This window comes from Sciurus vulgaris (genome assembly GCF_902686455.1).
Source record: "Sciurus vulgaris genome assembly, contig: HiC_scaffold_331_arrow_ctg1, whole genome shotgun sequence".
Classification (NCBI taxonomy): Eukaryota; Metazoa; Chordata; class Mammalia; order Rodentia; family Sciuridae; genus Sciurus; species Sciurus vulgaris.
Genome location: NW_027632716.1, coordinates 906839 through 925079, shown reverse-complemented (window position 1 = coordinate 925079; position 18241 = coordinate 906839). Strand labels below are relative to the sequence as shown.

General features: G+C 47.8%; 1 long non-coding RNA gene across 1 annotated transcript; it reads left to right on the top strand.

Annotated features, from left to right (window-relative positions):
- The first annotated feature begins 3599 nt into the window (after window positions 1-3599).
- On the top strand, window positions 3600-13470 carry LOC306652617. Its single transcript, XR_013761496.1, has 5 exons — window positions 3600-3645; window positions 4420-4563; window positions 4655-4769; window positions 5903-5969; window positions 13299-13470. It is a non-coding gene; the product is annotated as an uncharacterized lncRNA (long non-coding RNA).
- Window positions 13471-18241: the final 4771 nt, after the last annotated feature.

Sequence of the window (18241 nt, the reverse complement as noted above, 5' to 3'; positions counted from 1 at the left end):
GCCTCTGAGCTGGACTCTCTGTTGACCCTGAACTGTCCTGTTTACAAAACTGTGATTGGTAAAGGGTGTGGGCTTTGTGACCAGAGGGCCAGGGCTTGAATCCCAGGCCATGCACCTTTGGTCATGTGACCTCAGCACACCCTTGACTTCTTCGGCCTCCATGGCTGCCCATATGCAGCCCCAGGGCTCCATTTGGCCCCATGCAGTCATGAGGATAAACCAGTCTGTACCCATCAGCACTTAGTGCCCTGCCTGATGAGGGCACATCCTCAGTATGGCATCTGCTCTGGCAGTCACCACAACTGACCAGGCCTCCCTCTGGCCTAGGGAGGACAGTACCTCAAGCGACATAGAGGCCATTCAGACTTTCCTTTGAAGGCTTTTCTGGCCCCAGGGCACCTTTGAAGGAGAGGCACCTGTCTGTCTGGCGGCCAGAGGAGCCATGGCCTTCTCCCCATTGCAGCCGTGCAGTTCAGGATACGTAAGCTTGAGCACATGTGTGCACTTGCGTTCACTCGAGATCTGCTGGTGAGTGGGTGTATCACAAATGTGTGTGTGAGTGTCTTTAGGGGCTCTGGCTCCAGAGATAGAAGTGCTGGTTGTAGTCCCTGCTGGATGGGGACATGAACCAACCTTTGGTAAAAACCTCCAAAGTGCAACCTTAGCACTGTTCTTCTGTGAGGGTCAGGCACGTGGGCTGGGCCAGCTCCACTGTCCCCTGCCAGCCCTACTTCATGTCCTCCCTCTTGTCCCCCTCCTTCCAGATGGGAAGATCCAGTTGCTCCTGGCCTTGCTGAAATGCACAGGTGAGTGCACGTGCCATGGTGTACCAGCAAGGCCTTCCTGGCTGTGGGTGTCCATGAGGACACCCACATGGACATGAGGACAGCTCCAGAGGCCTCTTCTGTGGCCAAGGTGACTTGTCCTTGGCCAATCAGGACCTGCAATGGGGAAAGCAATATTTTGGCCTCCTGCACCTCCAGGAATGACTTGAACCTCATGTCCAAGGGACAAGTCTCGGGACCCTGGAACCCCGGGAGTCCTGTTTTGGGCAACCTGCTACCTGGGTGACTATTGACAGGGACGCAGGATAGAGGATGAAGGGTGGGGAGGCTCTTTGTCAGTATGACTGTAGCCCCAGCAGATAGTGGAGCCAGGGCTGCAGATGGAATGGGGGACCCTGGGAGATGACTGGTGTCACCTCCCTTCTCCCAGAAATTTTTAGTCAAGTGAGGGTCCAGGTCAAAATAGACCCTTGCACTCAGTGGCCAGAAGTTGAGAGTAATTCCTCCCAGCAGATGAGCCCCTGTTACCTGGGTGCCTCAAGTGGGCAGGGCAAAGAGGTGGGGCAGGGCCAGTGAGGGTGGAGAGGCAAGAGGAGGGCACAGTTCTGAGGGTGGACAGGCAGTTCTTCATGGATGGTTCTCAGTGGTGGAGCAGCACCATGGGCATACAGCCCACCAGGCCGAGAAGTGCTGCGCCCCAGAGAGTGCTAGGGGTCTGGGGGTGCTGTGGGGAACCCACAGGCCTGCCCCTTGGGCAGATGCTTGGGTCTGGGTTTGGGGCCACCTGGCTTGCTGGTGGAGGGGAGTTTTGTGGACCTGGCTTTTGACCCCAAGTGAATTTTGGCCTGTTCACCTATGGGCTCTGTGGGGGTCCAGGGCCCAATTCTGGCAGCCTGCTGCCAGTGCTGCCTGGTGGCCTGTCCCCACCACAGACATCAAGCTGCATCTGCACAGGGACACCATCTTCTGCCAGGCCCTGGTGGCCACCTTGTGCACCTTCTCCAAGCAGCTGCTGGCAGCCCTCAGTTACCGCTAAAACAACAATGGTGAATATGAGGAGAGCAGCAGTGAACCAACAAGTGGCTAGAGTAGGTGGCTGCCACTGGGGTTCTGCTGCACCCCCAGTCCCTGCTTGCAGTGGTCAGTGGGCCAGGCAGGTGGGAGGCCCCTTTGCCAATGTCCCTCCCAGCTGGCACCTATGACCTAGTCTGTTTACACAACATTTATTAATTGAGCATCTTCTGTGTACTGCTGTTAGGAAACTGGGGTCTACCAGTGATCAAAGCAGACCCTGTACTTGGGGATCTTATCTCCTGGTGGGAGAGAAACAGACTACGAGCCATAGACCAGTGGATCAAGCTAGGCAGGGGACACTGGCTGCATCTGGAGACATTTTTAGTCATGGCAGCTGAGGGATCTGGGAGTAGTGTTACTGGCACCTGGTATGCAGAGGCCAGGGACACTCCTTAGTGTCCTACCACAGTCCCCAGGACGAATACCTGTCTTGCAGGTTGGCTCTGTGCTAGCTAGGCCCAGCCACTGGCTGTTGTGTGGAAAGTGTGGCCTCGGAATGCCCCCTGCTGGCCGAAGCCACACACAGGCGCTCTGCTGGTGAGAGGTCTGAACACACTGAACACAAAAGGTAGTGGGGACCCCAGTCCTCAATGTCTTCTCAGAGCCAGAGACTGCTTCATCCACTTTGTCTTTAATGTCGGGAGGTGCCGGGTGCTGCCTGCTGGGGTCTGCAGCTCACCTTCCAACTGGGGGAACTGAGAAGAATGGATGGAGGAAGGAGGGAAGATGGCAGAAAGAGTGGAAGACTGTGCATGGAGTTGCTTGGGGACTCAGAGTCAGAGCTGGTTGTATTGAAGAGGTGACATTTGAGCTAGTCAGGTGGATGATCAGAGGAACAGCACAGGACAGAGGGAACGGCATGTGCTCAAGTCCCCAGCAAAGGCAGCATGCCCCAGGAGCAGTGAGGCAGTTGGAAGGAGAGGTTCGCAGGCCCTGTCTGTAGGACTGGGGCTTTATTATGAGGCAGAGGAGGCTTACAGACTTAGGGGCAGGTGAGAAATTGGATATGGGTTGAATTTAAAAAGGTAACAGCCCAGGGAGAGGTGGGTTGTTTGGGGGAGGATAAGGGGGAGATGTGGTGTTCTTCTGGGATGTGGACAGTGCCCCTGTTGTGGGGGGGGCTGGGAAGTTGGGTGGTATGTGGAGCATGGTTCACCTGTCAGGACTTGGCCCTGGTTGTGTCTATAGATGAGAGGAAAGAGAAACCAGGTGTTGTGATCTCCTGGAGGAGCACAGAAGGCGGGCGGGAATGGTTAAGTCAGTAACCATTGTCTGGGTAGAGAGGAGGTGGCTTTACCAGGTCACTCAGCAAATCAGAGCAGAGGCAAGTTCTGACCCATGGGGGCCACAGGACAAGCTGTGGGGTGAGCCAGAGCACACCTGGACCTGGTGCTCAGGAGGCCCCAATGTAACCTGATGCCTAGATTCAGATCCCAGCACCATGAGGTGAAAGCCTGGTGTGGGTGGCACCTGAGGTCCCTTCACTGTATCTTCTTGCAGGAGGAACGGACCATGCTGGAGGACATCTGGGTGACCCTGTCAGAGCTGAAGAGTGTCACCTTCTACTTTAAGCAGCTGGACAAGAACTGTGTGACCAGTGAGTGATTCCTCCCACCCCCACTGTAAGAGTTGGGACACTGAGGCTGAAGGGGCTGCTTGTTGCCCTGGTCTCCTGTGTGCAGGTCAGCTGCCCAAGGTGAACCTGAACCCAACATGTCAAACCTCATGCCCCAAATTGAGTGGAAAAAGAGGGGTTCTCTCTCATCAACCCAGCTGTCTTCACCAGGTCTTAAAAGAGGTCCACAGCACTTCTCATTAAAATTCCACCCTGGAGTCTTCCTTCTTTAGAGTGAAGCATTCAGATTAAGGACTAATGGCACAATTGACTTACGCTCCTTAGTCCTTTGTCCCGTTGTTCTGCCCCCCCAGTCCATCTGACCACCCACTACCCAACACCCACCATCCATAGTAGTGAGCACTCAGTACTCAGGGACAGGATTTGGGCCACAGTGGAGGCAGCACAGCCATGGTCCCCCACTCCCCATGGGTCTAACCTGGAGTCAGCTGGGGGCATCCCAGATGCAGATCCCAGTTGCTGGCTGCTGTGGCGTGGGGCCTGGGTAGAGGGTCCCTGTGTTCTGGGGTCCCAGGGGAGCTGTCCAGGTGACCTCCAGCCAAGTCTGAGAGCCCTGTGCTTGCTTCCAGAGCTCTGCAGCTGTGCATGGGTCCTGGGAACTTTCCAGAAAAACTGTTTCTCAGAATACACCCCAGACCTCCTACCTCAGAAACTCTGGAGTGGAAATGGGGTGTCCATGTCACAAGCCATCCCCAGGACTGCAGCGCTTATGAGGCAGAGGGCCACGCTCTAGATCAGCAATTCCCCTTCCTTTCATTTCACTCCATGAAAAGCCCCTGAGACACCTTTTCCTCACTATCACATCTCCTTGAAATTGCAGTGCTGCCGCAGCCTGTGTGTCCATATGCTCTGTCCATATGCACCAGGGGAAGGGAGATCTAAAGCTGCTGTGGCACAGGGGGTGGGGCTCTGAGGCCCCTGCAGACACCAACATCTTCTACCACATAGAGGGCAGCCAGCAGGCGCTGAAGGTTATCTTCTACCTCAACAGCTACCACTTCTCCAAGCTGCCCTCCTGCCTGGAGAGCAGGGCCAGCCTCTGAATGCATGTTGTGCTTTTCATGAAAGGTGAGTTGCAGGCTGTGGGGGACCACAGGGGCCAAGCCAAGGCCACCGTGCCCTTGGGACACAGCCCTGCCCTCCCTCCTCTCCTCCACAGCTCTGGAGAATGTTGAAGCACCTCCTCCTCCAGGCAGACAGGCAGCAGAGTATTTTCAGCAGGAGATCAACACCCAGTCCCTGGAGAATGTCCAGCAGTATTACCGCAAGATCAGGTGTTTACTTGGGCCTAAGTTGGGGGCAGGATTCAGAAAGCCACCACAACAGGTGGCAGGCAGACCCTCAGTGTGAGGAGCAGGCCAGACACTTTTTCTGGAGCACCTTGCCTGCATGAGAGTCTGATGGCAGTGTGCACTGTAGGTCATGCTAACCCATTCTACAGATGGGAATGCTGAAGCCCAGGAGTATACACAACATGCCCAAGGTCACACGGCCAATAATCTGGCTTCAAAGAAGATCCTCTCTGCTGAGCCAAGCTGCTGGTCCGCTCTGCATGGGGACAGGAGCAGAGATGGGGCCCTGGGCTTCTTGGGCCTTGAGAGAGAGGTGTAGTGCCATGGGCCTTATCCCATTCACAATCCCCACAGTGAGAAGTGCAGGGAACAGATTTTGTCAGGAGGGAGCACAGGTCTATGGGAGTAACTCCCATGTCCCCAGCAGCTTGCCCATGGGCCCTCTGGAGTCCTGCCTAGATGACAAAGGGTGGTTGAGAAGGACTTTATCCTCTCCAGGCCTGGTTTTGCCATTTGGATATGGGAGACAGACGCTTCCGTCCATTTGCTGGACAAGAACATCTTAGCGCCCTTCTGGATGGACTAGGCCATGAGTCTCTTCTGTGCTGTTTGTGGAGTGTTTTAAACATGGTCTCTGGTCATTCACTTGTTCACCCAGCACATGTTCATCAGGACCTTATGTGGGACAAACACTGTCGCCATGCATGGGAGTCTGTTCTCTTCTGGGGCAGGAACTGCCAAGACCAGCCCACCCATGCTGTGAATAAAGACCTATCAGCACAAGGGTGGCTCGCTGCTATCCTCCTGTCTGTGGCCTGTACTGCATTCCACAGCCCAGCTGAGAAGTGTCCCTGAGACTGCCTGGTTCCCAGAGCTTGGGGCTTTACAGTCAGCCAACCCCTGTGGTAGAGGGGGACAGACTTGGAGCCAGTGAGTACAGAGCAGCATCCAGCACCAGGTGGGGACAAGGCTCTGAGGAGGAGAGGAGAAGCAGGCCAGGTGGAGGGCTGGGCAGGGCTGTCAGGCTGCCTCTGATTCTACCTGGAGCGGGGAGGCCAGGCTGCCCAGCTGGGAGCTGGGGTTGGGGCCCCCTTCAACCTGTCTTTCTCCCTCAGGACATTTTACCTGGAGCCATTGAACCTGCCCACGGATGCCAGCACCACTGCTGTGAAGATCGACCAGGTGTATTCCCAGCTCCCGGCTTGGCTGGGAGGGCTGCCATGGTCAGGACTCCGCTGGTGGGGTTTCCTCCAGACACCCCGCTGGCCATGCCCTGTGGTCCTAGGAGTCCCCAAACTGGTTCATGCTCACTGTGGCCTCTTTCTCTCCTATGCACCATGGTCATTGCAAGTTTCTCTGAGACTGGGGCCCCTGCAGGCAGCCACAGACCCCATGCCAGGCATGGTCAGGCCCTGCTCTGGTTTCTTCACTCACATTTTTTACTAGCCCTTAGAAATTGAAAGATCTCAAAGAAAAGGAGGCTTTCAGCTTTTTTGAAAAGTAGGGAGATGTGAGATCTGCTTTGGGGCTTCTTCCCACTCACTGTGCTTGGCCTACACTGGGTGTGGCTGCCTCTTGGGTCCAGCTGGCCTTGGCTCCTGCTGCTCAGCGTACAATGGCCTTCCAGGGTTGAGGCAGGTCTCACCCTTGGCTGGCCTGCTGGCCTTGTTGCTTTGGCTACTGTGAGAGAGGTGGTGGGCATGTGCTTTGGGACTCTAATGTGGCCAGCAGGATCTCACAGGGCACAGGGAGGAGGAACCACCACCTTTACCGCCACACATGGTTGGGGAAGCAGGGACAAGGGAGGGCTCCTCCTCCTAAGGGCTTGGAGGGCATGGCCTGTTTGCGTTTAGTCAGGGACACACTGGAAGGTGAATAGAGCAGGATGGAACGTGAGACCTGAAATACATGGTGAATATCAAGTGCCAACTGCAGGGTAACAGGGAGCCAGAGATTGTTCTTGAGCAGGTGTCATAGAATGGCACTTGCCCTTGGCTGCACCCAAGCATCCTGTGTGTCTGTCCCATCCCTGCAGCTTATCCACCCTATCAATGCCCTGGACGAGCTCTTCCACTCATCCTTTGTGCACCCCAAGCCTGGCACCAGCAGGAGCTTGGGTGCTGGCCTCATCCCTGTCTCCTCCAAGCTCTGCTACCACGTGGGGGCCAGCCAGATCACCATGTGCGGCACAGGCATACAGAGGTGGGCTGTGCCATGGTCTGGGGAGAAGGGACAGGAGGTGGGAAGGCTGCAAACATGTCCTAGACCTCCTGGCTTGCTGGGCCTGGGCAGGACCTCCCTGCTCTGGACCCCAGGTCGTCTTTAATCTGGGCCATCTGAGGCAGTCTGTGGGCATGAGGCCTGTGGACTTCCTGGGTCCTGGGCCAAAGGGTGTGAGGGAGATTGAGCTCTGAGCCTCCAACTCTGCTGCAAGTGGGATGGCTCACCTGCAGGGCAGAACTGCCTCCAGCCTCCCTGGACACTCCTCCTCTGTCCTATGCCCAGCTGCTGGCCCCAGAGAAAGACAGCTCCTTTCCTGGGAGCCCTTCCCGGTCATGTGTCCTTATGCCTGCCACTCACACCACTTGCTCCAACAGTCTCTGCCACCCTGGCGTGGGCCATCGATGAGGGCGGGAACCCTCTTCTCTGCTGTGCCCAGCAGACTGGTACCTGGCACCAATGGGTCTGATGAACAGGCATCCAGTCACGTCTCCTTGAGTGGTGGGTGGGCTCCTGCATGCCAGGCACTCTGGTGTCTATGCCCCCAGCATTGTGTCCCCTGCTATGGGCTGGTGCAGAAGAGTCTGTTCCAGAGGTCCTCAGTCAGGGGCAGTTTTGCTCCCCAGGGGACGTTGGCCATGTCTGGAGACATTTGTGGTCATCACAGCCAGAGACTGTGACATTTAGTGGGTGGGGGCTGGTGCTCGGCATCCCACAGTGCACGGGACAGCCTCTTTCTTTCCCCTGTCAATGCTGCTCCAATCCTGACTCTAGTCAGGGAGACTGGGGTACCCAGAAGTCAACTCATCTGTCAGGGCTGCAGGGAGAAGGGTGCAGGGTGGCTTGGAGTCCCAGGCCTGGCACAGAGCCAGATTCTAACAGCCTGAGCCACATGGCTGTGCCCATGCCACTGAGCAGGGGCCAGGCCTCAGGAGTCACCCCACTCAGCTGACAGAAAGCAGGGCCCTGCCTGGTGGTGCTGCTGTCCTGGGTGCAGACCCCCACAGGGACAGGCCAAGGGGTGGAGGCCACTGGGAGAGGCTGGTGGGGAGGAGCAGGCAGGTGGGGAAAGTCAGCCTGGAGAAGACACAGGGCGGGTGGCCCGCACAGAGGTAGAAGGGGAGGTGAGTCCTGGCGGGGATGGCTGCTGTCCCATGCCCTCTCCATCCCTCCAGAGTAGCACCCTGAGCATGTCCCTGGAGCAGCCAGCTATCCTGGCATGGAGCCACAGGCTGATGCCCAAGTGCATGATGCAGGCCATGGACACCATGCAAAAGCAGGTGAGGCCTTGCAGCTCATCAGGTCGGGCTGAGGGTGGCTGCATGCGCCCTGTGTGGGGTGATCCCACCTGGGACTGGATGCCCTAAGTCCAGACATGGCCTGCTTGTGGGTTGAGGTTGTCAGCTTCTGGAGCACCGCACCCCCCAGCCAGGTATCCCTGCATGTCCCGAGCTCCTCCAGGGGCCCCAGGCCTGATGGCTTTTTCCTTCCAGGGCCCCAGAGTAGAGATTCTGGCCAAAAATCTCTGAGCCAAGGATCAGATGTCCCAGGGTGCACCACAGTGAGCAGCCCCCTGTCCCTCCTCCTCCAGGGGACCATTGGCCCTGGCAGACCCCTGGTCAGGCCCTGCTCTGCTTTTGAGGACTCTGCTTTGGGAGCACAAAACCTGGCCCAGTCTGTACCCTCACAAGGGCCCCCTTCGGGGGAAGCCTGGAAAGGGTCCCTGCAGGCCCTGAGGTGAGCCTGGAGGTATCTCCCTGTTGTGTTCAGCTGCTCTGCATCCCTGGGATCTGGGCTCATTTCAGCCAATTTCCACTTTCCACCCATGCCCAGTTCCTCATCAAAATCTGCCCACAAGCTTTAAGTAACATTTTGTTTTGAAGTAGTCCGAGTATGCAAAAGTAGTGGGTCATTCCTACACACCCTTTGGCCGCTTCCCCAGTGGCCATGTCTCCTGTAGCCCCAGCACGGGGTCAGGACAAGACTGCCCTTGCAGACGTCCTTGCAAACCTCATTTGTACCTTGAGAGTCTCCATATGTGCTCTCTTAGCCTCTTTTTCTAATTTTTTTTTTTTGGTGGTTTCCCTGCCCAGATCCTGGGCCCATCTCTTAACCCATGGGGCCCCATTTGACCCAAACAGGAGTGCTGTGAGCAAGGTCTGTTGAGAACAGGGTGATATCTGTGCAGCTATCTGTCTTAATTACCAGGACACAGGCAGTTGTGACTGCACCCTCAAAAGCCAATACAGCGCAAACAGGACTGCTGGGCCCCCGTGCTTATCAAGGTTGTTAAGAAATACTTGTCTGAGAAATGTGCAGCTGCCTAGAAACCTTATCTATCAAGGACAGGGGGGCCTAACTGCAACTCATTTCCTGCACAGTTCACCCCTTCCCTCCTCCCTTCTTCCTCTAGGACCGTTCAGTTCTGGTGGGACCCAATGAGAATCAAATCTATTGGCAGGACCCAACCAGAGGAGGACTAACGTTTAGCTGTTCAAATGTTAACCAATTAAAAAGAACACTGTAAAACTGTTTGCCTTTCATTATAAAAGCCTGCAGAACAAAGGCTCAGGGCCTCTTAGCATCACTGGTTACCGAGTGTGCGGAGGACCAGGCTCGAGCTTGCTAATAAATGACTCTTTGTTGCTTGCATTGATCGTGGTCTCTGGTGGTCTTTGTGGAGTCTCGAGCCGCTGGGCACAACAGGTCCTGCTGTTATCCCCAGTTGGCAGGTGAGAGTGCTCAGGCCCAGAGGAGTTAAGTATCTTGTCCAAGGTCACAAAGCTCGGAGATGGCAGAGCTGGGTTCTGAACCCAGGCCCAACTCCAACCTGAGTCACCTGGAGGCTCGGCTTTCCCTGGACAGTGGCCTATGCCTTCTAATTCCTTCCTCTACAGTCATGACCCCTCTTGTGCTGCTGGCCACCTGTCCTGCTGCAGACCCAGCAGTGAGATCTCATCCCTGGGGTGCGCTGGGGAAGTGGAGGTGTCTGCATCCCCTGGAACTCTGCAGTGACTCTCACCGGACCGTTCCACGATCATATGCTCCCCAGTGCCCAGAAAAGGACAGGACGACTGGAGTCAGCACTTTGCTCTCGAGGGATCTCTTCCCCATGGGCACCTCGGGTCCCTAAGGCAGACCTTGTGTGGTTTAGGACTCAGACACACGCAGGGAGTCCACAGTGGGTGGAGCCATTTGGGGGCGTGCCCAGGCTGCCTGTGCTTTTTCGCATGCCCAGCTCTCCAGAGGCTGAGACATGCAGGGCGGGAAAGTCAGATGCACAGCGCAGGTCCAGATCCGCCCACTCTGCATGAGCCATTGCTCTGGAAGCCTCTTCATTGTGTCCTGTGTCAGCATCTGGCTGCTTCAGCGCTGGCAGAGACATGTTGCCTGGACACATGCTGCTGTGGTCAGACCGCCAACCTGCCCTCCGAATGGCCGCCCTCTGGGAAAGGCAGCTGCCTTCCACTAACACCGCTGTCCCCTGGGTTATGCAGCTTACAACCGCCCTCAGGTAAAGCTCCCTGGGTAACACAGCTGCCCAAGGGGAAGTCTGCCTCCCTTGGGGAAGGCCTTTGCCCTCCACGGGGTCTCAGGTTGGTGTGTCCTGGGGTTGAGGGAGCATGATCTGAGACTGACCCAGGGGTCTGGGCCTGGAGGTCTGGGATCTGGGACAGGGAGGCCTTGGGGGCTGGGCACAGATGGACAGGAGGCCAGGAACTCTGCATGCTGAACCCATCCTGTGGCAGCGACTGCCATTGGTGATTCGCTCTCTCTTGGTAAGGTCACCGTCCTCATGTCAGGCCACCCAGGAGTCAGGGCAAGGCAAGGCAGGGCAGGAGCGGGACAAGGCAGTGCAAAACTGGGCAAGGAGTAGCGTGGCAGGGCAGAGTGGTTTGGGGGCTTGGGGCAGGGAGTGATGGATTGACTAGGGGCATTACAAGAAGGCTGCTCAGGGTGAATCAATTGTGTGCACATTTCTGTGGCAGAATACTTACTTAGCATGTGAGAAACCCTGGCTTCATTCTCAGCAGCACATGTACGCATGCACACACACACACACACACACACACACAAACCCCACACACCACAATAAATCTTCCTAATTCAGATGACTTTATTCTAAGAAATATTTTCAAATCCTTTTTAGAAGATAGAAGCAGAATGGTTATATGTTTAATGTCAGCTATTATATGGCATGATATTTAAAACCACTGTATGAAATTTCCTCAGAACTCAAATCATTCTAGTATTTAAGAGACAAGACAGCAGTTGCTTTTTGTAATTCTGATATATTTATAAAAACAATCTTTTGAAAATCATTTTCTTTTCTAATTTTCAAACTTAGAAAGTGAATCCATTTGTCTTCCTGAAGTACATTCATCAGAAAGTTTTTCTCTTCTTCCTTGCCATCAAGGGGATGGGCCTATTGTCACAGGAAGTGCCATGATTAGGTTTATTATAATACCAGTGCCCCTATGGCTTTCAGATAAAAGTCGTGTTATATCTCTCATATTTATTAAATTTAACAAAGAACATACATTTTTTATTATATTTGAAATGTCATCAAATTTGAATTAGTAGAAGCAGGGGTTTGACACATTATATTATTAGCTAAACACAGTGCAATTAAGTTTGATCATTTTGGGAGGTTGGCATGATGGCTTCTGCCCTGTTCTGCGATCAAATGTCTGTCCCGCACCATTTTTTGGCAGTGAGAATTGAACAAAGTGACCACTGTAGCATGTGCTAGGCAAGCACTGAGTTACATACATCCCCAGCCATTTAAATGTCTTATTTTGAGACAGAGTTTTGCCTAAGTGCCCAGGTGGGTCCCAAATATGTCATCCCCCTTCCTTATCCTGCCAAGTGCTGGGGTAACAGACATGTCTAAGTGCCTGGCTTGTCCTGGAGAATTTGATGTCAGTATCATATGCATGTCCTAGAGGATTTGATGGCAGTATCATATGCTTCTAATGTGTCCTTTCCTAAGCTAGACCATGTCCATTTTACCTTATCAATAGTCAGTAAAGTCTTTTTTGTTGTTTTGATATATGCTTAAAATTAACATGCTTTATGATGAGGCACTACTATTCATAATAGTCTAGGTGTGCAATCCACTCTGAGGGAATATTTTTATTTTGATAGTGTCCACTCTTTCAGGTCTAACACATTTTGCTAGAAGAAGTGATTATTCATTTTATACTTGATTTCATAAATAAGACATAGTTTTTTTTTTTTTTTTTTTCTTTTGTGGTGCTGAAGGTTGAACCCAGGGCCTCTTGCATTCTAGACAAGTGCTTTTCTGTTGAACTGCATCCCCCAGCACCTAAATCTTTTAGTTTTCATAAATTTTATGACCAGATAGAGTGATAATAAAATCACTTAGAAGTTCAACTCAACTTGGAACCATTCAAGAGTTTGGGTCTCCAATAATGGTTTGTGATTTCTAAAAGGAAAAGTAATTTTCCAAAACATAGCAACATCTAAGATCATCCATGGACTATGTTTCTCCAGTTTCTTCACTTCCTGCAGAGCATCATGGAGGCAGTGGACTCTGGTGTCCTTCTAACCTCTTCTGCTCACAAGGCATAATTCACTGTGGTTGCCAATCCTGTTTATCTTTTTCTTCTCTTTGACTACTAGTCAAATGTACAAATTGAGTCTATTACTGCTAAAGCATATGAATAGAAATAAAAACAGGACAAGGATTCTTTGGGATAAGTGATCTAGTCACAGTGAAAGTCCCTTTGTTGAGGAAACTCAGTCATGAGTTAAAATAGTCTCTAAAATGTTATTTTAGTACAAAGTGCTCAAGTTTTTAGAAGCCACACCTAGTACCTAGTGACTACATAAAAATATAAGTTGACCTACGTGTCTTCTTATTTCAGCATAAAACCTGTAAAAGTGGCACTATCTTGAATCATATATTAGATGAAATGGTTTAATTTTCTGTTAAAATACTTTTTGAATTCATAGTAAAATACAGAACTAGTTAGAATGTCAGTTAGCAGCAATTATAATTGTATAAACAACCAAGTGTTTGAAAACATATAACCATGTATTAAGGATTTATTTTTGAGTAGTTTTTATCTTTATATAGAAATTGCAAAGAAAGTGCAGAGATTTCCCTGGTAGCCTCCTCCTTGTTTTTCTTTTGATATTTATGTGCACTATCTCAGATGGGTTAATGTCCTAGAAAAGGTGTCATGAAGAACAAACACTAGTGTGCTGTCACTAAGTGCAGTTGCATTTCCTTTGAATTCTCAGTTCTGCCTCTTCCTGTTCCAGGACCCCATCCAGGATCCCAAATGACATTCAATTCCTGTCCCTATAGACTTCTCTTTGTGGGTGAACAGTTTCTAAGACCTTCCTTGTTCTGCTGACCTTAATAGGGTTGAGAAGGGCCTTTCAGGTACTTTTTACATTGTTCTCTATTGGGGTTTACTTTTTATTTTCATGTTTATCCTGGGGCTATGGGTCTGGGGGAGGCAGGTCACAGGGGTGGACAGCATTTCTGTGATCTCAGGCCCCAAAGGGGAATATCCTGTTAGTACTGACTGTGCTCACCTGTGTGAGGCTGGGCCTTTCAGGTTTCTCATTGGGAAGTTTCTTTGTGTGTCCACATTGTCTGTGATCTTCTGGAGGAAGTCACCCTGCATGGCCTGCACATAGGAACAGAGAGTTGTCTCCACCTCCTTGATGGCTGAATGTGTGCCCCAATTGTCTGAAATTCTTCTGCACAAGTGGTTTCCAGTCAACCTATTTATTTATCTATTCAGTTACTTATTTGTGTCACTGTGGACATTGGATTGTTACCTTATGCTGTTATTTATTATCCAATTCTGTAGTTCCTCATTCCTCAATTCATTCTTTGTTTTAACTTTGGGGTCTTTCCTCTGGGATCTTTTCTCCATTATCTCCTGTTGTCCTTTAGCATATTTTCTTGCTTTGTCACAAAGTTCTCTCTGGTACTTAAATGTTACCCTGGCTTTGTACTTACTCTCTTGGTTCTGGTATCTGCCACTTCTTCAAAGAGCCCTGATTCCTTGTATTAGAGAATGTATCAAATCTTATTTCTGGCTGTGTACAGTTGCACACACCTGTAATCCCAGTGGCTTGGAGGCTGAGGCAGAAGGTATACAAGTGCAAAGTGAGGCCCTAAGCAACTTAAACCCTATCTCTACATAAAGTAGCAAAAAGGGCTGGGGTGTGGCTTAGTGGTTAAGCACCCCTGGGTTCAATCCCTGGTACCAAAATAAATAAATAAATTAATTAATTAATTATACACAAATTTCTATTAAAACAACTTTCATCTGGCAATTAAATGTGACCATTGCATTTTTAGAATGATGTTATATATATGTGTGAGTATGTATATATATATATATATATATATATATATCCATATATCCATATATATATATATTTATTTACTTTCTTTCTTTCTCTTTGGCTGCAGACAGATTCCCTTATTTTCATTTATTTATTTTCATGTGGGCAGTGAGGCTTAAACTCTGTGCATCACAGGATCTAGGTGAGTTCTCTGCCACTGAGCTACACCCCAACTCCTGCCCATTGCATCTGTGTTTTTGTTTTTTTTTTTTTTTTTCCTGTTTCATCTCCTGATTTTATTAACTAGCACAAGGCCTGCAAGATTAGGGAGGTAGTCTCATTCCTCTGATATTTTATCTTAAAAGGTGTGATTGCCATAACCTAGTTTAAGTACTAATTACATATTTAAATTTATTCCTTTCCAAAGATCTCTGTTCTCACGGTACCTGAAGTATAACATCAACAGGATTATAATTAGCTACAGATTTTGAGATCAGGACCTGCTTTTCCTTCCAAGCTACATCCAATCTCTGTCAATACACATATGGTAAAACCAGTTTGCTTTTATAAGAGCATTTCCCTTTCATAACCAGTCACAGCACTCTCAATATCCTCGTTTAGTGTTAGTTATGTAAAACAATGCTACTTAAGGAAACTGGGTGAAGACTATACAAAATATACTATTTTACCAACTTCCTGGGTAACAAATTATTTTAAAATAGTGTTGTACTTTATTTTGTGGTGATAGGATTTGATCCCAGGGCCTCCCTCACACTGCCAGTGCTCCACCACTGAGCAACATCCCCAGCCCTTTATACTTTGAGACCTGTCATTAAGCTGCCGAGGTGGGTTTCCCAAACGTGTGACCGTCCTGCCTTAACCTCCCAGAGTAGCTCATATGATAGGTATGCACTAACACACCTGGCTCAAAATGTTTTAAAAATCTAAACAAAATTATTACTCATAGAAAAGAACAAGAGGAGGAAAACAGAAGTGAAAAAGAAAATAGAAATGGACTTGAAAGAGAGTTTGGGAGTCATCTGATCAATGGAGGACATCTGTCAAGGGGATTGTCACCCTGTTGAAAGAATGAAAGGTTTGATAAAATAGCTGCCCTGTGGCCTTTAAGATTAAGGTAATATCCATACTCTAGCATCTAATGCTGATTTATAGCATCTCTGTGGCCCTTAACATCAATGAAATATCAGTGCTATTGCATGTTAAACTAATATAATAGCTGTCCCATGGCCTTTAATATTGAAGTAATCTCCACACTATAGCATCTTATACATATATATTTGCTGTCCTGTGGCCTTTCATATAAATATGATATCTGTTATGTGGCATCCAAAACTAATAAATAGCTGCCTGTGGCATTTCACACTAATATAACATTCATACTATAGCAGTTAATGCTAATGTAATATTTGCCCAGTGAACTTAACACTAATATAATCTCCATAGTAGAGCATTTGTAATTGATAAAATAACTGCTCCATGGCATTTCAGAGTCATATAATATCTATAATATATAATCTAAAACTAATGTAATAGCATCTTAAACTACTCTAACAGCTGGTCTTTGAACTTTAATAATAATGTAGTGTACATACTAGAGCACTTAAATTCAATATAATATCTGACTTTGGGTTTAGTTCTAATATAATATCCATAGTGTAGCATCTAAAACTAATGAAATAATTTTCATGTGGCCCATGATAAGCATATGATATCCATATCATAGCATCTAAAAGTATTATAATAAATTCCCTGAGCCCTTTATCTTTAATATAATAACAATACCCTTTCCAGAAACTCATATAATTGTTGTACTGTGGCCTTTAATAATAATATAATATCCATACTACAACATCAAAAAATGCTGTTAGAGCTCCTATGTGGTCTTTCATACTAATATAGTATGCATATCGTGGCCTCTAAAACTAGTATAATAGCTTCCATGTGACCTTCAATACTAATTGAGATGCACTGTGGTACCAAAATATTATAATGGATCCTCTGTGATCTTTAATACTAATGATATCTATTGTCTAAAATCTAAAACTAGTAGAATAGGTATTATATTCTTTGGTCTTTAATATTAAAGATGTCCATCCTGTGTCATTTAAAGCTAATGTAATAGTTGTTCTGTGGCTTTAAAAGTATTATAATATTCATTCCATAGTATCAAAGATTAATATAAGAGCTGTGTTGTGGCATTTATATGAACTATGTATCCATAATATAGTATCTACTACTAATGTAATAGCTGCTTTGCTATCTTTTACAATAGTATTAGATACGTAATATACCATTTTAGTCTAAGTAATGCGGACTTTACAACTAATGTACTGTACAAACTGTGTCATCTCATCTAATCTAATAGATGCCCATGTGTCCCTTACTACTAATGTAATGTCCATCGATAGCACTGACATCCAATATATTTGCCTCTAACACTAATATGATGTCCATACTGAAGTGTCTAATGTGAATATTATAAGTACCCTGCAGCCCTTAATACTTATGTGATATCCATTACATAGCCTGTATAACTAAACTGTTGTAATAGCTGACCAGTGACCTTGATATTGCTGTAATAGCCAGACTACAGAATCTCATGCCAATATATTAGCTGCCTGTGACCTTGAAACCAATAGTCTATGTATCCTACAGATTCTCATAATAGATGCCATGAGTTCTTTAATATTAACTTAATATCATATGATAGCATATCTACCTAATATAGGTGCCCTGAGAACTTAAACATTAATATAATATCTATAATATGACAACTTAATACCATCTATATCCTGTGCCCTTAGTACTAATATTATATCCATGCTATAGAATGTAAAACTAGTATAAGGGATGACTTGTGGCCTTTAATGTTAATATGATAAACTTTTTGCATTCTTTTTTTTTTTTTTTTTTGGTGCTGTGGATCAAACCCAGGGCCTGGTGCTTGTAAGGCAAGCACTCTACCAAATGAGCTATCTCCCCAGCCCTGCATTCTTCAGCCTCTGATATTTATGTAATATACAAAATATAGCATCTAAAATTAATATAATAGCTGTCCTATGACTATTAATATTCATAAAATATCCATGCTGTAAAATCCAAAAATAAATAACTGACTTGTGTCCTTTTGTAAAAAATATTATCCATACTCTAACATCTCAAGCAAATAGAATAGCTGACCTGTGGCTATGAATAGTAATGTAATATCTGTATTACAGCATCTTAAACTAATACAGTGGGTACCTTGGGCCTTTGATATCAATGTAGTATCCATGCTATAGAATCAAAACCTAACATAAAATGTGATATGTAGTCTTTATTTAATGTAATATCTCTACTTAAACAGTTTAAACTAATGTAATATATGTCCTGTAATCTTATATCCTAACATGATATCCATATTATTGCATCCAAGGCTAACATAATAGCTGATGTTTCAACTTTAGCATTAATATGACATGTTTACTACACAGTGTAGAAGTAACATAATAGCTGTCCTGTGGCTTTCATTATTAATTTGAATCCATACTTTAGCATCTAAAACTAATAGCTTCCCTGTGGTCTTTAATGCTAAGGTAATATTCATATTATAGCATGCAAAATTAATGTAATAGCATCTCTGTGTCTTTTAATATTAATATAATCTTCATAGAATAGGATCTGAAACTAATATAATTGTTGCTCGACTTCAATTTTAGTCATATAGCCATTCTCTGGCCTCCAAAGCTAATATAGCAACTGCCCTATGACCCTTATTCTTCATATGATATCCATATTATATCATGGAAAACTGATAGCTGCTCTGTGGCCTTTAACAGTAATACATGCATATTGTCACATTTAACACTAATAAAAAAGCTGTGTTGTGACCTTCAATA